At 41.2% G+C, this 22,324-nt stretch overlaps 1 long non-coding RNA gene across 1 annotated transcript; it reads right to left on the reverse strand.

Annotated features, from left to right (window-relative positions):
- Window positions 1-15,228: 15,228 nt before the first annotated feature.
- Window positions 15,229-21,866, reverse strand: LOC122223714. Its single transcript, XR_006204418.1, has 3 exons — window positions 21,738-21,866; window positions 16,773-17,095; window positions 15,229-15,535 (listed from the first exon to the last, which is right to left on the reverse strand). It is a non-coding gene; the product is annotated as an uncharacterized LOC122223714 (long non-coding RNA).
- Window positions 21,867-22,324: the final 458 nt, after the last annotated feature.

A 22,324-nucleotide genomic window follows, 5' to 3' on the forward strand; every position in this document is an offset into this window, starting at 1 on the left:
AACCACATGGGTCATGTTGAAAGTGGCCTTCTTAAATACAATGTGATTTGGTGATTCGTTTAATGTACCTGAACTTACCGGGCTTAGAAGGTGAGCAAAGTCAGTGCTGGTTACTCATTCTTATCGAAGTTTTCAGTTATCCATCATATTATCATGAACTGTGCTACAATTATTAATGATACTCAATTAATCCCAAAGAGGCAGGAGCTAACATCTGTCTTACTCTTGATAGTTACTAGAAAGGCAATGAATGGTTTTGCCTGTGGAAGAAGTGACTAGAATTAAAAATGTGTGCTATTAGGTTGACATTATGTCACAGAAACAATGTAAAAATGTAAGTGACTTTAAAGGTTTATAAGTTTTTCTCCATAAAAATTTCATAACTTTCTTCCTGTTTTTTCAAACAATTTAAGTCACTTCAGTTAGGGAGAATTGCAGAACTCTGCCTTAAAAGATTTAACCATGTGTAACCTCCCAGGGAATTTGAATACTATAGATTTTGCTGAATTTCACTGAATTGAAACCTGAAATTGTCACTTATTGGAGAATCCAGTGGGCTGTATGGTATTGTCAGCATATTAAATCTTGGGTGAAAGTTATAAATATTATTGATTGTTTTTAAATTAGAGAAGTGTCTGTGCGTTCAATATCAATTTTAGTTCATTTCTTAGAAATCAAGAAATACATTAGAATCATAATGCTGGCAGGGACCTCAACCCACAATCTTATCTTTCCTTGTAGACTGTAAGCCAGGCTGGATAAAAGTGATTTTCAGAAGCTTGGGTGGGAGCATGGAAATGGATGGGATGGTGAAAAGAGTGTTGAACTATTTGTAGCCTGCACTCTCATCCCAGCTTGTCCACAGTTTCCCCCCAAATCCTACAATTTCCCTGGGTCTCGGCCTTTTTATGGTTAAGATGAGAGAAATGGAAATAAATAGTTTCCATGGTACTTTTCTACTGCTGCATAACAAACTACTCCAAACTTAGTGGTTTAAAACAATGCCCATTTAGGGCAAAGGACCTGAACAGCCATCATTTCAGAGAAGACATCCAAATGATCAACAGGTATATGGAAAAGTGCTCAAGATGATCAGGGAAATGAAAATCAAAACTACAACGAGATATCCCGTCATACCTTTTAGGATGGCTTTTATAAAAAAGACAAGAGATGATGTGCTGGCATGGATATGGAGGAAAGGGAATCTTAGTGACATTGTAAATTGCTGCTGAGAACAGTTAGTTCCTCAGGACATTAAAAATTGGCCCAGTAATCCCACTCTTGGGTATATATCTGAAGGAATTGAAATCAGTATCTCAAAGAGATATCTACACACTCAAGTTCATTGCAGCATTATTCATAATAGCCAACATGTGGAAACAACCTTCATCAACAGATGAATGGATACAGAACATGTGGTATCTGTCTGTCTGTCTACCTATCTACCTATCTGTCTACCTACATACCTACCTACTCACCTACCTACCTACAATGAAGTATTACTCAGTTATGAGAAAGAAAGAAATCCTGCCATTTGCAAAAACATAAGATGGACCTTGAGAACATTATGCTAATACGTAAAACAGGTTGGATAGAGAAAGACAGATACTGTCTGAGATCACTTATGTATGGAATCTAAAAAAGCCTAACTCATAAAAACAGGAGCTGGAGGTGACCAGGAGCTGGAGGATGGGAGGCTTGGAGAGGTATTATTTAAGGGTACAAACTTGCAACTGGTAGAAAAATAAGTTCTGGGGATCTAATGCATAGAACAGTGATTACAGACAACATTATTATATTACAAAATTCAAAGTTGCTTAGAGAATAGATCTTAATTGTTCTCACCACAAAAAAAAAAAAAAAAGAAATGATAATTATGTGCTGTGATAGAGGTGTTAGCTAATGCTATTGTGGTAATTGTATTACAATATATAGAGATATATCAAACCAATATGTTCTATACCTTAAACTTACACAGTGTTATATCTCAATAAGAAAATAAGTTTAAAAAACCCATCAATGCCCATTAATTATTTCACAATTATGTAGGTCAGAAGTCCTGGAGGGTTCACCTGGGTTCTCTGCTATGGGTCTCATAGGGCCAAAATCAAGGTGATGGCTAAGCTGGGCTCTTATTTGAAGACTCTGGAGAAGAATTTACTTCCAGGTTCATTCAGGTTGTTGGCAGGAATCGGTTCCTTGTAGTTACAGGATTCAGTTCCTATTTATTACTGCCTATCAGTCAGGGGTCACTATTAGCTTTAAGAGGCCACCCACCTACCTCCTCATGTGGCTTCCTTCATTTTCAAACCTACAACAGCGACTCAGATCCTTCTCATGCTTCTAATTTCTCTGACTTTTCCTTCTGTTACCAGCCTGAGAAAACTGATTTTAAAAGACTCGAGTGATTTGATTCCCTTTTGATAAACCCCAAATCAACTGATTAGTAATCTTAGTAACATCTTCAACATCTTTTGCCATGTGACATAATCAGGGACATAATGACTCCTCATATTCACAGTTGAAGGAATTAGGAATATTTTAGGGAACTACTTTGTAAGCCTGCCTACCATACTAACTCTAAAATTTATTTATTCTCTGTCAAATAGAGAAATACCTTTCTCTCAAGTTCTTTGCTTCTCTCTCTTCTTCTGGCTTCTGTAGTTTCTGTTCTGCAGTTTAAACTCATTGATTTTGGTTCTGTCTGTGTCTCCTAAAATCAGGCTTCATCTCAGTGCCGGGAGACAATGAGATGTTTCTGGAACCTGTTGCTCATCTCAGTGCAGTAGGCAGACTTGGGGGAATGGAGAGCAGTGATTTTACCAACGCTAACAGATGCTTGGATGGACTGCTGTTTAACAAAAGGCAATGACATCTTCTTACGCACTTATAAGTGAGCAGTAACGGGAAAGCAGAGGGATAGAGCAATCCTGACTTCATGCCCTAGTAGCAGCCTTTGTTCAGGGCATTGGTAGGGAGCCATTTAAAATGAAGTTGACCTTTCTTCAGTCCAGCCCCTTTGTGGTGATTTCGAGTGACTTTGGTGGTTATGGCAATGATTTTTGTTTGTTTATTTTTGAGAGAGAGCACTAGAAGGGGAGAGGCAGAGAGAAGGCGAGGGGACAGAGGATCTGAAGCAGCTCCACGCTGAGAGCAGCGAGCCCAATGTGGCGTTCAAACCCATGAACCATGAGATCATGACCTGAGCCAAAGTCAGATGCTCAACTGACTGAGCCACCCAGGTGCCCCTGGCAATGCTTTTTGTAGTGATTTTTATAATACAAATAAGTGGAATAAAATCTGAAAGTACAGATGATCCAATAGACAAGAATGAAAATCACCACAATCCATCATCCAATGGTAACCACCATTAATACTCAGTTGTGTATCCTTCTAGATATCATCTATAATATATGCATACATTTTTAAAAGGATGTTGTACATTTAACAATATATTAGTGAAAATTTTCATGTCAATAAAGACATTTCTAGGACATATTTTAAATGGCTGTCTTTTAATATTCCATCTTGTGGGTATACCAGTATTCATTCATCATTTCTGCTAAACATTTAGGCTGTTTCCATTTCTCAGTCATTTTTTTGACTAATGTCTCAGTGAGCATCTGGATCTTTAGCTAGATCTTTGACCATTTTCTTTCTTTCTTTCTTTCTTTCTTTCTTTCTTTCTTTCTTTCTTTTTTTTTACTGCTTTATTAATTTTGAGACAGAGACAGAGCATGAGCAGGGGAGGGGCAGAGAGAGAGTGAGACATAGAATCTGAAGCAGACTCCAGGCTCTGAGCTGTCAGCACAGAGCCCGATACGGGGCTCGAACCCACACCCCACGAGATCATGACCTGAGCCAAAGTTGGATGCCCAATTGACTGAGCCACCCAGGTTCCCCAAGCGTTTTCTTAATTAAATAGGGAAAGTTGCTAGAAGTGAACTTATTTGGATAGAGCATATACACATGTGGAAATATTTTGAAATATATCGACAATGCCTTCTAATTATAAAATGTCCATTAACTAATGGGTATAATGGAAAAGAACACTGAATTTGTGGTAGAAAGATTGATGGGTACTCCTCTTTCATTCCTGTATAATTTTTATTAAATCAATATTTCTAACCTTCAGTGTTCTCATCTATAAAATGGAAATCATGTTCATGCTACCTCTGATATAGGGTTATTATGCAGGTAAAAGGAGGTGGGCTATGGGCAATCCTTTGAAAATATGAAGTTATGAATAAATATAAGGCATTCATTTATCCCTTCTGCCCAGACAAGAGCAATGGTCTTCAGGAAAATAGTCCGTAATATCCCCCATTTCATTACATCTCTTCTGAGAACATTTGATTGTACTAGTATCCTTCAAGAGCACCTGTGGACTTAATGGCACTCCACTGAGTATACCATTGGCTCTAGTCCTGATCCAAAAGTGTGTTTCCATATTCGTGTACCTTTTTCTTTTCTTGAACAATAAAGTCTATGACATGGGAAGTCTCATCTGTATGGTTACTGTATTTACTAATTTTTTGTCACCTTGCTTTTTTAAACTGGTTGTTCGCTCATTCCCCTGTCGATCTATTATGTTCTCTGTGAGGTTGTCTTTATTGGTACTCATAGGTGGCATTTAGCATTCATATGGCACTTTTCATCTTGAAAGCACTTTATAGACATTAGCTAATTAATTTTCACATCACAGTGTGATAGGTAGGTAGGGAGCTAATCTAAGCATTTGTGCTATGGTGATGAAAGGTGTGTTACGAGTACAATAAATTATTTTTTATTATTCTTTGGAGGAGGAAGAGGTGGTTATGTAATTTGTCCCAAACCACAGAGGTATTTGCATTACAGTTGAAACTTACAGCCGAAACCTCATCTGATAAAGTTAGTTGTATCACGGGCCCTCTTACCGGTTCTTACCTGGCTTGCTCCCAAAGACAGTGCTATGGTAGTGAACTTCGCTTTCCACTGTGCCTGAGGAGCAGCATTATTGGCACTCGAAGTGACTTTCTTCCCTTCTTTGTGTTTTGAATGATGTGTGTTTTTGAAATGAACCTGATGGGAAGTTTGAAAACATTTCAGAAGGGCCTCCAAGTTTATGGGAGAGAAGGATGGGCAGCAGCAGGAGGCCACATTCCATATAGGGGCAAATATGATTGGATTGTAATTTGCTTTTGAAATCTAAGAGTCTTTTTAATTGGTAAAATGATGATGTCACTCTTGCTTGGGCAAATGGAAAGTAGTGAGGTAAAAACCTCTTTGTTGGCTTGGCTTGGCTTGGCTCTCGTGAGCTGTTCCATTAAGTACCCTAGAGTGCAGAGAGAGACAGAGGGAGGGGGACCTAAGAGCAGTGCCCGTAGAGGTTGTTCCTTCCTCTGTGCCTCCCCAGAGCTGATAGGGTGTTCCCAACTGCCCTCTCATCTTGGGATACCAGAGTTTCCAACATCGATATCAGAAAAGAGAAAATACTAGTAAAACTGTTTTTCATGTAGAAAGGGATCATGGTTGGAATTCTCCAGTTTCTGGAGAATTTAATTTCTAGAAAGTTTATGGATGGACTTCAGGCAGTGATGGGCCCTGAGACCATAGGCTTTCCTCTCTTCAGTGACTTTAGTTGAAGGTATGTGAGCATCAGATTCTTGTAGAGTATCTGATTCAGTTTCCTATGTCCTGAAATGTGCTCAAGATTTGCATCAGTAGTTATTTAGATGATAAAATCTTTTGACTTTGAAAGTTGGTGGTGGGGGTGGTAGTAGAGAGGAAAGCCAGAAAGAACAAGTCCTATCATTTGATCCATTTCCAATAGCTTTTCTCTGATAGTCAGATTTCCCTGGTCTCTACAATTTCTCATGCTGGTGGGTGTCAGCCTAAACACCTAAGCAGATGGCCTAAATAAGAGGGGAGATTTGACATTTAGCTGTTAATTTATTTTACGATGTGGGCTGCCATGTATTATACATGAGGTAAATAAAAGTGATGGACTAATTATGGAAACGTGCGCTGCCTTCCAATTACTCTTGGATTCCATGTTTAATATTTTGAAGTATTCCAATTACAGAGATTTGTCACTGCAACAAACTTTTTTATCTGTGGAATTCCAACTTTATCTGCAGTGAGCCTTGGCTGATTTTGTTCTGCTAAGTAAATGAACATCCTAGACTTTTCACCACAATTGGGATTTTTTTTTCCCTGGTTGAATCATATTTTAGACTTATATTTTTGACAACCTATTTCACAGTTGACTGGCCTCCCCCTCCAAATCTGGGATTCTGGTCCACTTTCAAATAGGAGATCCACATTTGTTATCACAAAAGGGCAATCTTGTCATTTTAAAACGATCACTTCTGGTTAATTCAAGATCTGTAACTTGTTTTGGTCTATTAACTTTTTCATATTTCTTTCAAGAACAGTTTGATTGGGAGAGGAATGGATCAACATGGCGAATGGTTTAAATGGCTGGTTAAAAATTATATATATGTATCTGTGTGTGTGTGTGTGTGTGTGTGTGTGTGTGTGTTTATTTTTAAAGCAGAAACAGCTAGGTTCTTTAAAGCTTTGGTTAATAGTAATAGGAGCACCAGAAAATTTGCAAAATTAGACGAGAGGATTGTTTTACTTTGTGTCTAAATACTTCATAACCCTTAATTTTGTTTTATTTTGGACTTATATTCTAATTTATGCTAGCTACACAACCCAGAGCCATCCTCCTTAATTTCTTAAACATTCTAAGAATTTTATAAAAATGGAAATTTTTTGTTTGTTTGCTTTTCAGTGTAAGATAATTATTGCCTCTAATCCAGCACTTATCAATTTTAATTTGATCTTTTGCAAAAAGTGAGATTCATCCAATGAAGCACACTGTCTTTATTACAAAGAAAAATACTATGCATTTTATGGTTTGAGCATTATATCCATAAATGGTTAATTAGTTTTATATGCTTATAATCTAATCTCACTTCAAAAAATCATTTGAGACAGCTTATACAAATTCGTAAACCAAAGTAGGCAAACTATAAATGAATTATAAATCAGGAACAGAGAACTATAGATAGAATAGAAAGTCAAAACTTGGGAAAGAGTGTGAACATAAAGAGGAGGACAGAGTTGCTAAAGATGAGCCACAAATTGGCTCTCTGCTTCTTAGCGTCCAAATTAAAAGGGAAACAGGATCAGTTTCATAGACAAGTGATACGTAAGTAACAAACATACCTGTTCCTCAGGGTAAACAAAGGTTTTTTTTTTTTGTTTTTTTTTTTTTCCTGGTAATTAGGTTGCTTATATTATAACGTTACTTTATAAATATTAATACATTAGTATACATTTTTGAAATAATTTTTATTATTTTTGTATCATTCTTGCTCCATAACAAAACCGAAGCATGGTTGCTTACAACAACAAATGTTTATTATTTCTCTGTATTCTGTGGATTGGCTAGGTGGTCCTTTGGGTCTGAGCTGGTTTGCATATGGCTGGACGGTCGAGGATGGTCTTGGGTGGTCTGAGCTAGGAATTCTGGGATGGCTGAGTTCTGTCTGTCCATGCTCCTCCAGAAGGCTAATCAGGCTTGTTTATGGTGGCAGAAGGGTTCCCAGTAGAAAGAGAGAGCCAGCTCCAACAAGTACTTTATCAAATCTGTTTATATCAAGTTTGCTAATGTCCCATTAGCCAAAACAAGCCATATGTCCAACCCAGATTCAAAGAATAGAGAAAGAGACTGTCCCTCTTGACGGTGAAAGCTACAAAGTCCCATTGCAAAGGGGCGTGAATGCATATAGAGAGGAATTCTTGTGGCTCTTTTTTGCAAACAGTCTACCACAGTTCTGAAGCCAGTATCTTTCTTTACTACTCCCCATTGATCATTGAAACTTAATCTAAGCCTGGAGTAGAAAAGAATGACATTGTGTCTGCTATCAATTTGTTGCCTCTCAAATCTGAATGCATTCTTCAATATATATGCTCTGTGATAAGCAACGGAATTCCTTGAAACTTTTCTCCTTAAAGGGAGCACTATGGCAAGCTTCCTCAGTAAAGGGCACTGAAGGGATATTGTAGAAAGAAGAGGCTTCCTGCAGTTTCTGATGAGCCCAGAGGTCAACAGCATGGGTGTGAGGACACCCCATTGAGCCAGCCCCAGCCACGGGCCCAGGGCCTTGGCCTACCTAGCGTTAGTCCTCTCCATATGGAAACCAGAACCGTGTAGAACCTGCAAGCCACTGCCTGCCACCTAGAGAGTCACACATTCTGCTGTTATTCCTTCCGCGAGCACGAACTTCTCCCCACTGTGCAGCCTGGATGCTCTGATGGACCTGCCCCTGTCCAGCACCCAGACTCCCCCTGCACATCCATGTCATTGGTTGCTGATCATCTGTTTCATCACAGCTCTGGCTGTGCAAAGCCAGGCAACTTTTCTGCTATCCAGTGGCCAAACCACCTTTTCACCAATGAGGCCTGAATCCCTTGCAAGTTTGTTCTTCCCTGATTATTCTCCGTCTACCCTACAGTGGCATGTAGAGTTTCCTTTATCTTACAGTTGCTTCTTAATCAAGGATAATAACTCTTACATTAAATTCTCTGTGTAACCTACTGTGTGGTTTCTATGTCCTCCTTGGACCCAGACTACTACAGACATGATGTAGAAAAAATGGAAAAACTGAAGACTGCCCTCCTTGATCTTGGTGAACAAATGGACAAGTCAGCTAGATGGGAAGCGGAAGAAGAGGAAAAAGCATTGCAGAAAGAAGGGAAATGGAAGTAAAAGGAGCTAGCTCATTGTTTCTCTTCTTTCCCCCTAGGGCAGAAGCTAGGGGCCACTTTGAGCATTAAGGTGCCTAGTCAATGAAGAATAACTGGAATCCTCGTACATCGCTGGTGAGAGTATATAATGGCATAAACTCTTTGACAAATGTCTGGCACTGTTTTCTTTCTCTCTCTTTTTTTTAATGAAACAAAAATATGAATATCCTACCACCCAGAGCTTTCAATTCTAGGAAAATCTATCCAAGAGAAAAATATTTATGCAGGAATGTTCAGCTTTTTTCATAATAGGCCTAACCTTGGAAATAGCTCAAGTACCCCTCAAGAGGAAAATTAATAAAATGTGATATATTCATATAGTGAAATACGATACAGTAATAAAAAAGAGATGACCAGTGATACATACAGTAACATGGATGAATCTTCCAAACATCCATTCATCCATCCATGTTATTTTTTGACGTATATAAAAGTAAACTCCGGGGTGCCTGGGTTAAGCGTCCGACTTCGGCTCAGGTCATGATCTCGCGTTTTGTGAGTTTGAGCCCCGTGTCGAGCTCTGTGCTGGCAGCTTGGAGCCTGGAGCCTGCTTCGGATTCTGCATCTCCCTCTCTCTGTGCCCCTCCCCTGCTTGCACTTTGTCTCTCTCTGTCTCTCAAAATTGAATAAACATTAAAAAAATTTAAAAAGAACAAACCAAGTAAGTATACTCCTTTAAAATTTTACTGGATAATGTCCCTAAAAACATGAAAAATTAATCAAGAGTAAGAATTAGAAATGAAAGATGGGGTGCCTGGGTGACTCAGTTGGTTACGCATCTGACTTCGGCTCAGGTCATGATCTTACAGTTCGTGGGATTGAGCCCCACATTGGGCTCTGTGCTGACAGCTCAGAGCCTGGAGCCCACTTCAGATTCTGTGTCTCCCTCTCTCTCTGCCCCTCCCCTGCTCATGCTCTGGCTCTCTCTGTCTCAAATATAAATAAAACATTAAAGAAAAAAATTTTTAAAGTAAACTGCAGTTATCTATACATTTCATACTAAATATTTCAGCATGCTTATTATTAAGTAGTTTTGTTTCCTCACAGTCATGTGAAAGAAACATGAAAGAAGATCACATATAGTTTTCTTGCATATGAAGTTCTAAAATTAGAAAATCTGATCTATGGCAGATAAAAATGAGAATGTTGGTTGCCTCTGGGGAGGTAAAGGTGGTGATTGAGTCAGGGATGGGAGACCTGAGAGAATTTCCTGGGGTGGTAGTCATGTGCTGACATCTTGATAGAAGTTTGGGATAAGAGAAAAGTGTGTGTATGCATTTGTCAACATCTGCAAACATACACTCAGATTTGTATGATTCATTTCATGTACATTTTACATCAAAAGAAAAAATGTAAACAAGCATAACTAGTTCATAAGGATGCAGATGGATAGATGGATAAGTATATGATAAAAACAAAGTGTATGTAAATGTTAGTGGTAGAAGCTGGGTGGTAGGTAACAAGATAGTCACTGTAAAATTCTCCCAACTCTGCCGGATATTCAAAATTTTCATAAGGGAAAATCTTGTAAAGTGCCCAGTTAGGTATAGGGAGCCCTTGTGCACTCAGTGTAAGAGGGCACTTCCCCTGGTTACCGGGGGAAGATGGCAGGTCCGTAGCTGAAGCCACATGCACAACTGTTCTCACAGGAGCACTGGGGTGGCAGCAGAAAGTGGGTAGTTGACGAGTCCAACACGGTGTTCCTAGAGCCTCATGCTTTGAGTGTGCTGTTCTTGTCATGCAGAAATTTTCATGTGTCTCAAGGAGGAGAGTCCTCACCAGAACCCTACCCTACTGGCACCCTCATAACAGACCCCCAACCTCCAGAACAGTGAGAAATAAATGTTGTTCGAGCCACCTGGCCTGTAGTATTTTCTCATAGTAGCTGCACCAACTAAGACACTGGCTCAATGTCAGGGTAGTTCAGATTGTACTGCTATATATTGAACATGTGAATAAATGAATCAGTGACAAAAGTCACACACCATTAATCTTCCACTCTACCTAAAACAATCATTTTATGGTTTACATATTCAAACAGGATCAATTCCATAAGACAAATGATCTATAAGGAACAAACATACCTGTTCTCCAAGGTAAACAAAGATTTTTTCCTGCTGATTAAGTTGCTTACATTAGGATGTTATTCTATATAATATTAATATGTTAGTGTATTTTTAACTGTCAATACAAGTTTTATTATTTTAGTGTCATTTCTGTTCCATGACAAAACACAAGCCTTGTGGTTTAAAACAACAAAAATGTATTATTTTTCTTTATTCTGTGGGTTGGCTAAGTGGTTCTTTGGGTCTGAGCTGCTTTGGCTGTGGCTGGATGGCCTAGAATGGTGTAGGGTGGTCTGGGATGGTCTAAGGTATTCTGTTTTAGCAGGTGGAGCTAAGACAGGTGGCCAGAAGCCAAATGAAGAGTGTTTGTTTGAAGGAGAAGAGAGAAATCAATTATGTCAGAGGTTGCTGATGGTCCAGGGAACAGAGATCTACACTGTCTGGCCACTTTGTAACAGAGACTAATAACGGCCCATCCACGACTCTTGTCATCTCACCACAGGTCACATAAAACAGCCGCTGAACTCCCTTATCCATTCATCCCTTGGAAGGAGCGTGGCTGGTGAACAGGTCCAAAATACCAAGACAGCATTTAGTTAAAGGGACTTTTGAAATCATATCATTGGATTATCTTTACCTGTTGAATTAAAAGGTTGTACCCAGCAGGAAGAAGCTCAGAGGGAGGATGGGGTCTTGAATAAACAAGTAAATAAAGCTGCATTTTCTTTCTCACACATCTGAATGTGTGATAAGTAATTAAATGACCTTACCTCATTAATAAATAGTCACACTCTGAAAGGTCTATTTTTAATGCACTTCATTAAGTATGATTTTGATTTTTAAAAGTATAGTAGTATGGATCCAAGTATAATGTGTGTGTTGATTGTAGATGAGATGCATAATTTATAATAATGCAGAGGTGCCCAAATGTATACACAACATACAGGAGATTGCTAGGACAGTCTTGGGCATTCCATAAATATTTGTTAATTAAATGAATCCTGTTGCATTTTTAAAGTTTTTTTTTTTTTTTCCAGGAGATTCCTACTGTCATAGATGAGATGGTAATATAGATGCCTCTCTTAGAGGCTGTGCCATTGGTTTTCCTGGCAACGTAAGAGTCACGGTAAAGTTGTCAAACTAGAAAAGAGGCAGGTGGTCATAAACGGATTTCTTAAACCAGCAAAAAGTCTTTAAAAAGGAATAATTAATTAAAGCTCTTGCTTAATTAAGTGTTCCTTGATTGCCGGGTCCTCATGTCATTCCTAATGAATAGAGCTTCTGTCTGTAACCACCTCTTGGCCTCACAGAAGGTCAGGACTATCCCTGTTACTTTTAGAGCAGAAACTGAGGGTCGTGGACACCGTAAGACTGCAGCAGGTTACTGGTTAGATAGCAGCAGTGATGGTTCTTGAACAAGACTCTTCGTTAGTTTTTCTTCCGATACCCTATTAAGGATCCTAAGTTCATAACCATTGTTTTCAATTTTTAAATGCATATTTATTTATTTTGAGGGGTGGAGGTGGGAAGAGATGGAGAGAGAAAGATCCGGAAGATCATGGATCCGAACCATGAGATCATGATCTGGGCTGAAATCAGGAGTCAGACACTTAACCAACTGAGCCACCCAGGCGCTCTGCCTCTGTTAATTTTCTTATGAACTCATTTGGACCATTCATTTGAAAGACGCTCAGCGGTTCTGATGTGTATGTGAAAAGAAGGGACTAAGAAATAGCATCGGCAACATAGTTATGTCTATTTAGTGCTTATTTTCCACATTCCTTGGCCTACGAAAGAAGTTAAGGTGATCTGTCCTACGGAGCAGGGGTTGAGCACTCAGATACAGGATCCAAAGCCTTGGTAAAAATGAACATGCCATAGGAGAATGATGGCGATGCAGAGCATGTGTGTTGGTGAGAGGGAGGGTGTGAGGGTCAGCCTCAACCGGTGTGTGCAGGCCCACTGTGGTACCATCTTACAGCTTTCCAGAACATTGGATTTCTATGTGAAGTCTCCACTTTTGTGTGTTGGTTACTAATTCAAAATTTCAAATGTTGGGTAGACAAAACACTGTGCACCTAAGATTAACAAAAAAAAAAAAAAAGATCAAACATCTCTGTGGGACGGATTTGGCCCAAGGCTTCCTCTTTGCATCTCTGATGTTGAGGTTTGGGGTTATTCGCTAAAAAAATTCCTGTGGGCCTAATATTGCAGAAAACACTATGGGGATGGGGAAAAGGGAAACCTACAGTAATTTAGGGCATGTTTCTTATCTTCTGGGAATTCCTAACTCAGTTGGGAAGATCAACATTTGTGTATCTATGCACAGATATATATAAGATATAGTCAGGGAGGCACATAATCGATGTTAGATCAGGTGGTATAAACGATAGGAATTCAGAAGACGGTTAATGGAAATAAATTGGGGTGTGGGCTGATAACTGATGTATTGCTTCTCCATGCCAAGTACATACCTTTTGCTTAATGGACCTGGGCCATTTAATCTTTTTGCCTTGGTGACACGGTATAAAGCTGTGTCGTTATAGAAGGAAAGGGTCTTGCCTCCTGGTTCTGGGGTGCTAGCTTGGCAGGGCCCCTCCGCCTGCCCTCCGGGGCCTGGCTTCTCCAGTTGCCATCTCCTTCGGCACACAGCAGCCGATAGCACGAATGGGCCAGCAGCAACTCCTGCCATGTACCTTAGGCAGTTCTGTAGCAGATTGCTTCCAGGGACACGTCGGTGGGGGAACAGCTTTTCCTGATACTCTGAACAGTGGATTTCTGGAGCGTTCCAGAGGGACAGTTTCTATCAGGTTCCACCAGCATGATGATGCCACCCTGCCATTCAGTGAGCCATAGATCTCAGCCAAGAGCTTCTCTCCTGGGTGCTGATCACTTGTTACTCTAACCCCTTGTTAGAGTTAATACTGTTTTATATTCAACATTCCCTGTTAAAATTACTCTGTAACTTTGGTCTTCTAATTGGACCAAGAGTGATAGAGGGTATGTTTTTTTCTCCTTCAAACTCAGTGATTTTTCCAGGTGCTGTGTTTGAGCTGTAAACTGCACCCCTTTGATCTTCCTCCACTCCTAGCGTTCAGTTTTAGTGGGGGCTGTCCACCTTGGTTCTCAGCCTTCTCCCGACTGGTTTATAGAGAGTTCTTTTTTCAGTTTTTTAAAACTTGAGCTGTGGTGCTGGTAATATTCTATGTTGAGGTTATAATGAAAATTATGTATAAGTATATAGATTTGTCAGTACTCATCAAAATATACCCTAAAAATGGGTGTGCTTGTTGTATATAAAATGTATCTCAATAGAGGAAATAAAAAAAAACCACTTGTTCTCTAGAACTGAGTTTAAGAGTATAAACTGCCTGAGACCTACTTCCAGCCTGGTGGGGAAGGCCAGCTGGAGAGGAGGAGGCTGACGTGCACAGAGGCAAAGAGAGGCAAGGAAAGGGAAAGTTCGCAGGTTCTGATCCCTGCTCTTTGTTTTCCAAGAATGGATGTACCTCTTTCTTTTCTGCTCTTTGCTCTTGTGAGCTAATAAATTATTTTGCACGAACTAGTTTAATTTGATTTTCTTCTACTGGAACTAAAATAATACATAAAGAAAAAACCATCATGGCCTGAGCTTATCAGTGCGGGCAGACTTTATTTCAGGCATGAGAGTGAGCTTGATCTTGTAGGGTGCACAGAGGAGAGGTAGAAAAGCACTGCGGGTGACCATGCAGAGGAAGCTCAGGGGAAAGAAAGGATAAGTGTGGCATTTGTGGAGACTGGCCCACGGAATATAGCAGTTCCCAGCAGAGACTTTGAAATCAATTGGATTTGGGCTTAAATCTTAGCTTTGCTATTTGCAGGCTTATGTCCTGGGGTAGAGACCCAAGGTCTCTGAGCTTCAGATAAGTGTATCAAGGTGCAAATGAGATTAAGTATCTACAACATCATAGTGACTAGCGCAGTAATAGAAATGATGGTAAAACTAACGATGGTCTTTACTTGTGTTTGTGGTTATTGGAAAAGAATGCTGAAAGACACAGTGATTTAATTCTAAATGAATTATTGGTGTAATTGATGCCCTCGTCAAGAAAGTCTGAGAAAAATAATTAACCAAATTGCAATGACTTGGAAAAGAAGTAGGTGATTCCTAAAAGTCAGCTATGGCTCACCAAGTGCAGATCATGCCAAATTAGCTTCTTTTCCCCTTATTACTTTTATGAGATGGAAGGAGAAGGGAAATGTTATCAACACGGTCTATCTTTTTGGAAAAGCTGTAAAGTTATCACAGAGACAGACTTGGACAGTTTCAGCCAGGGGGCCTCCCTTTTCACAGAGTATCCTAGATTTCTCATCAGCTGTGTCCAATTTTTAGAAAGCCTTTTCTTTTATTGACCTGAAGTTGCCATATTTGCATATTCGTTCTGTTTGGAAGTACACAGAAAGAGGACCGGTTTTTTCTTCTTTCTACCACTTGAAGACCCTTCTTACATCTTCCTTCAGCTATTTTCTCCTCTGTTACATTAATCTTCATTTCCTCCCACTACTCTTCGGTTAACAAAAATTCTAAACCTGCTCAGTTGTCCTTCTCTTCAATGCTTTATTGTACCATCACCCTTCCAAAATGTGGAGTCTCTTAGAATTTGGTTGTGGTATTTCTGATGTTTTCAGACCTACACGGATTACACGAGGATGGATACATAGGATGCATTAATATTTTTAAGCTAAAAAATATTTTTATCTTTTGATTTCAATACTATTAACATTATAAAGGAGCTGGGTCACATTGTTGACTCGTATTGAGCCCGAGAAGAACAAAATTCAACTGTACCATTTAAAAGATACCTTTCTAATCCAAATCTATAGCTGTGCTATAATTATTGATTTCTTTAATCTAAAATGTATGGTTATACCATTATCCTTCTTGTTAGTTTCAACACAGTAACCCAACCTGTCAAAATCTTGATCCTGTCGTCTGTCATGTTAGTTATCCCTTGAGGCTTCGTTTCATCTTCAAATTGGATTTGCATGATCCTACAACACAAGCCACTGACAGAAGTGTTGAATGGGACAGAACCAAGTGCGGAGCCCTGAAGCATGTCCTAAAGACTCTCTTCTACATTGACATAGTTTTATTAATTGGCACTCTTTCAGAAAAAGTATTTCAATCGGCTAATTTTCTTTCTTGCACCCTGGTCATCTTCTCACATTGAAATCAAGAAAAACTTCTTTGGAGTTGTGAGGAGACTAGATTCTAATTTCTGGTTATATTAGTCAGAATTATTCAGGGAAACAGAAATGTGTGTGCACACACACATAAATATTTATGTACACATGCCTTCAACTGATTTGACAAGGCCCACCCACATTAGAGCTAGTAAATAATCTGCTTTAGTCAAAGTCCACTGATTTAGATGTTAATCTTATCCAAAAATACCATCACAGAAACATTCAGAATAACGGTTGACTAAAACCTGGGCACCATGGCCCAGCCAAGTTGATACATAAACTTAAGCATCACACAGGATTTAGCCACATCTGGCCTGGCGCGAGGGCCGCCACAAAGAATTGCTCAGTGTACATCCTTCACAAAGTCACTGTGCTGGAGAAGTGAGGGGGCACTGAACTGTAGTCGTTGCACTCCTCACCAACCGTGTATCCTGGGCTAGGACTGCATCTACTAGCAGGAAGGACACATTGTACTAATTAGTATGCAGGCACGGTCTATTTACTAAGCCATGTGCCCTTGGGCACCTTTTTGTAATTGCACAGAGCCTTAGAAGAGCCAAGCTTTGGTCTTACACTTAGCTTCTAATTCTGACTCAGCTTCTCAGTAGCTGTATGTCCCACGGGCTAGGTCATTTATTTCTATGAAGCCAGTTTTCTTCATCTGTAAAATAGAATATGTACCTGATGGTAAGGCTTAGATGAGAGGAATTAGCATGGATGAAATGCCTGGCTGGCTTGGTTTCTGGCACACAGTAGTTAGGAAGGAAAAGGTAGCCAGGATGATGATGTCGTACAGCATCCTCCTGATCTACAAGCTGGTATTTCCTCCAAAAACAGCCTCTCAGCGTGTTCTCCATCTCAGCATTCCTTCTTTACGTGGCTTAAGTGTGGACTCCACTTGGAACTCCTGGCCGATCTGCGTGACCACAAGAGCTGCTTTCCAGACTTTTCAACAACAAGAGACTCGGCACTGAAATTCCTTGTCTGGCTTAGGCAACGTCTGTCTGTGAGGAGTCAAGGGACAGGGAGACAGGCCCATAAGTTCCCATTGCCCGGAGCACACAGCTGGCAAGTCTATTTAAGTCCTTGCTGAAGTCCCTTTTGACACTCATAAATGCAGAATGTCCTATTTTATCAAGACAAGGAGTTCTAGAGAGACACGAAACACATGACCGCCGTGCAACCTTCCCAAATGGAGCAGAACATGTGGTTGCAAGTAATGTTTGTAAATAAATTATTAAGTCATACAAAGAAATGCAGAATTGAGGAGGATGAATAACAAGACGTTCTTCCCTTAATTAAAAGGAGTTGGCTGCCTTGAAATACCAACGGATCATTTGCCTTTGTAGAGGAGAGATACTAGGAAGCAAGCATTAAGTCCCTTCTGATAATTACACAGCAGCTTAAAAATCTCAAATATATGGGTTTTTAGTTCGACACGCTCCTTCAAAAAAGGGACGATGCCTTGAACAAATCAATTGTAACTGAGCAGAAACTAAGAGAACATCTTACATGGCTGGATTTTTATAAAAGTCACAATTTAAAAACATCTGAGGATGTCGTTCTTCTGTAAAGGGTATTCTTACTCCAATGGACTCTGTTCCAGATTAATTAAAAAACGTCCCTAACAAAGCATGTTAGCATCCTTACCATCTTCCTTCTTGTCCTTCCTGTTCCTCTACTCTACACAAAAGCAGTCTTGACACTGACGGTGGTGTTTGTGCACGCCTGGCAGAAAACCCAAAGGCTACTAAAAGCTGGTTTGTTTTCTTTTCGGCAGTAACACCCCCGCCCCAACCACCCCACCCTTGGCATTTTCTGCCCCTCTCCCTGAAGTCAGGCCTTCCGATGGATAGCTTAGGAGAAAGAAGGGGAGGGAGGGAGGGAAAGAGAGGAGGAGAGAGGGAGGGAGGGAGAGACCAGTTATAGATGCAACAGCAGGAGCAAAGGGAAGGAGGGAGAGAACTCGCAATGGTGTGCTTGGCTGTTTTGCTGGTGACCGTGGAGTAAGATTGAATCTGTGATAACTTGTCAAGAGTAGAAAGAACTTGGAGCTTTTGGATGAGATCTTTACATCTGTGATCTTAATCTGCTTGCAGCTCCTGAGGCCCTCCATTGACAAACTCCCTCTAAGCCGTGGATAATAAAACCGCAGCCTCAGAAAAGGCTTCGAGGTTGTCAGTTCATTGTAGTGAAAAGGACAAAGGCCTTGTGAGGGGTGACTCGGCCAAGGTCACTCAGCCAGCTGTGTCTGCAGCGGCACTAAAATCCATATTACTTGACATCAGGGCTTTTTGTCACTGCAAAGTCTCTGTAAACGGCTCCCCATTTCCATTTTCTCTAGTTTGATATCCCTTTGCACTCTCCTGAAAATACACGTTGGCTTGTGCATTGATTTACTTTCCTTATACTTTTCCATGAGGCTGAGGAACATGGGCAGTCATCTTAATGTTTAAATAAATATCTTAGTTTGGCATGAAGCGTCATTCTCTACTGCCGTCATCCTGCCGAGTCCTCCCAGGGCTCAGGCTTCTAGAGCCTAATCCAATCTCTGTCCTGTGCACACATCTACCCCACTTTTGCATCCTTGCATATGCCACACCTCTGCCTGAGAAATCCTAACAACACTGGCAGTGATGAGCATTTAGGGGCTGCATCCAATGCCTTACCAGCGGTGGCCGACTGGCAGATCACTAGGATCCGTTACCTAGTGACCTAGACTACTGGCACACTGACTATTCAGAAAGCACAGCACTGTCATCTGTTGCTTCTGGAGCTAAAGGGAATATTTCATTGTGTTATCTATGGAATATCATGGTGTATCAGTTAAGGCTCAGATAGGAAAACAGAAACTGGTCTAGGTATTTCAAGTAGGAAGGATCTTAAAGTAGGAGATTGGATACATGCAAAACCATCGGAACAACTGGAAGTTGAAAAGTCAGAAAAAGGCTCTGCTAGCTGTCAGTTTCCTGTTAAAGTTGCAGGACCCACAGAATGGTCACCACAGCCTGAAATTCTAAATTAGGTGATTTTCAGAGACCACTGCAAAATCTTTTGTCAATCAGCTGAAGTCCATGCCTTGGCGTGCTTCTTCTGGAAGAGCGTTAGTATCGCTCTGTTTTCCTCTGCCTTCTTTATATCATGGGGGCTCTTTTTATTGGTACAATCTAGCCTGGAAAACTTATAGCAAGACATTCTGGGAAATGTAGTTTCCAGGCTTTTAGCCTGTAAGATCCAGGAGGGGGTGGCAATTTGCCAGCAATCTGGCACAGATGGTCTCCATATTTCTTCATGTTGCTGTGGGAGAGGAAGAATAAAATCCTTTTTTTAGCTTCCGTTTCCATTCTAGGTAGGCAATGGCTTTTCTTATCAAAAGGAATTTAAACTTCCTCCTCTCATCTCCATAGCCTGCAAAAGAACACTGGCTGCAAAGAGAATAAAGCTACAAAAGACACTGCAAACACAAAACACAAATGCTCTAAGGGCGGCAGTCATTCCAAGTTAATTCTCTACATGAGAGGCCAAGAAACTTTTTCTGTAAAGGGCCCCGTGGTAAATATTTTAGCCTTCCTGAGCTGTATGGTCTCTGTCACAACTTCTCAACCCTGCTTTCATAGGGCTAAAGCAGTCATAAATAATACATAAATGAACGAATAACTATGTTCCAATAAAACTTTATTTACAAAAAAACAGGTGGTGGGCCATATTTGGCCTGCAGGCCATAGTTTTCTGATTTCTGACTGAGATCAGTAGCCAGCAAAAAATCCCCCCAAAACAAAACCAACCTCCTCCCCCAGAGCAGACAAACAAACAAAACAAAAACATTTCGGCTACCTAGTAGAGTTAAATGGGACAGTAAACGTGCAGGGGACAGTGAGGTGGGTACAGAATGGGCAAGAATTATTTGCTTAGTTGTTTGGGTTAAGGATACGGGGATGGAGGCTGTTACTATACTTTGGTGAGGAGGAAGCAGAGATTAATAACTGAATCCACGTGTATCTTTGTACTCGCTTCTACACACGCATATGCGTTATACCTGGGACATACAATCCTCCTGATAAGAGTTTGAGCCTAGCAGTCTCAACAAAACCGTTTTTGGACCATTTCCAACAGTTTTTATATTGCAAGCGATGAAAGCCCAACCCAAACTGGCTTAAGCAAAAAGAAGGACGCCTTGGCTCTCATAACTGAAAACACCAGGGGCATCACTGACTTGCTGCAAAGCTGGCCCTGGGCGTGTGCACAGTGTCAGCAGAAATCAGTCTCTCACTGTTCAGCTCTGCCTCTCTGTGCTTTTCTTCATTCTCACTCAGGCAGACTTTCCCGTTGGGGCGGAGCACCTATGATCTGCCAGCCTCACAAGCCCAGCCGGAGAGGCGTGCCACTTTCCTCAGCTCCAGCAAAGTCCCGGGGCTGATTTTAGTTGCCCTGAACTCAGTCTCAGGCATGATGCAGAACCAATTATTCTGGCAAGAGGGCAGGAGAATGCTGACCGCCAAACCTAGGTTATACGCCCCAGGGCAGGTGGGATTGGCCCCGTCTCAGCCGCACCGACCGGAAATAGCGGAGGAAGCATAGTTCCTCAAAGGAAATCAGAATGTTATCAGATTGTAGTAAAAGGAAGTCTAGGCAGATAAAAACCATGAGTCCACTAGCTGGACTTGCTTTCAGAGAAGCCCAGTTTTCCCCATGGCTGCTTCAGTGCAGACACCTGAATGAGGCAGGCAGTGTCTGCCACATAGGGTTCGGGTTCTGATGTCCCTCCAGCCATAGTATGAGGCAGATCAGTAAATAAGGTTGAGTGACCAAAGAGAACTTACTTAGTTCGGATAAGTGCAACGAAACTTTGGGGGAAGATTTTTCAATGGGATGAAGACTATTATCCTTCCCAAACCAGAATTGTTTGTCATTTGTTCTGGTTTGTCTTTAGTGTTCATGAAAACAGTAATGAGAGGGAGGGAGGGGGAGAGAGAGAGAGGGAGAGAGGGAGAGGGAGAGAGGGAGGGAGAGAGAGAGGGAGAGAGGGAGAGGAAGAGGGAGAGAGGGAGGGAGGGAGGGAGAGAGAGAGGGAGAGACTGAGGGAGAGGGAGAGGGAGAGAGGGAGGGAGAGAGAGGGAAAGAGGGAGGGAGAGAGAGAGAGAGGGGAAAAAAATGAGCTGGAGAGGGGCGCCTGGGTGGCTCAGTCGGTTAAGCGTCCGACTTCAGCTCAGGTCGTGATCTCGCGGTCTGTGGGTTCGAGCCCCACCTCGGGCTCTGTGCTGACAGCTCAGAGCCTGGAGCCTGTTTCAGATTCTGTGTCTCCCTCTCTCTGACCCTCCCCCGTTCATGCTCTGTCTCTCTCTGTCTCAAAAATAAATAAACATTAAAAAAAATTTAAAAAAATGAGTTGGAGAGAGGAAAAAAACAAACAAAGGTCACATTTTCCTTTCTAGGGGGCTTGGCACTTGATCTTACCTTTCCTTTAGCTTTTATTCACTGACATGAGTAAAGACTTTGAAGCTTTTAAAAGCAAAGTGCATATAGATTTCATTTTATCAGGTTAAAGAGATGTGAATCTCATCATGCCTGGAACGGACCCCACCCTGCCAACCGTGGCTATGCAATTTAAGTGTGGCCACCAGTACAGCGGTGTGAGCAGGCACTGACCTTTTAGATTAGTGCCTAAGCCTTCATTAAGAAAAGCATCCAAAATGACAGCCGTGCCTCTAAGGAAGCCCAGCATTCCACACTGGTAGCCCAAGCAGTGAAAATTGACTTGGCGTGGGATTCTCCTCTCCCGGGCCCCCATACTGGGAGCCAGGAGCACAAGACAGCATGTTGGCAGATTCCAATCACTTAGGAGCTTTCCTTTATGACGCTGCTTTGTAAGAATGTGTCTAGTTAAATTCACAGGGTCATTGACTGCGGCTTTCAAAACACGAGGTTTTATGAAGGAATGCAGACCTGGAATCTAAGGTTCAGAGCCCAGACCTTCAAACAGATTAATCGCCATGGGGAGCATCATAAGAGTTTTCCAACTTTGGCTTCATCCTTTGCCCTAGCAACTGCAGGGCTCCTATTCAGCAGACCCAGGTGTCCACTATGGTCTGTTGGACAGAGCACTGGGCGGGGAGCCAAGAAGTGGGATGGTCTCATTTCAGCTCCCCAGCTGGCTCCTTGTGTGCCCCCTTGAGCAGATTCTTAACTGCTCTGGCTGTGTTTCCAGCTTATTAAGTTAAGAGGGGAACAATAAT

The sequence above is a fragment of the Panthera leo genome, chromosome B4 (genome assembly GCF_018350215.1).
Source record: "Panthera leo isolate Ple1 chromosome B4, P.leo_Ple1_pat1.1, whole genome shotgun sequence".
NCBI classification, from domain to species: Eukaryota; Metazoa; Chordata; class Mammalia; order Carnivora; family Felidae; genus Panthera; species Panthera leo.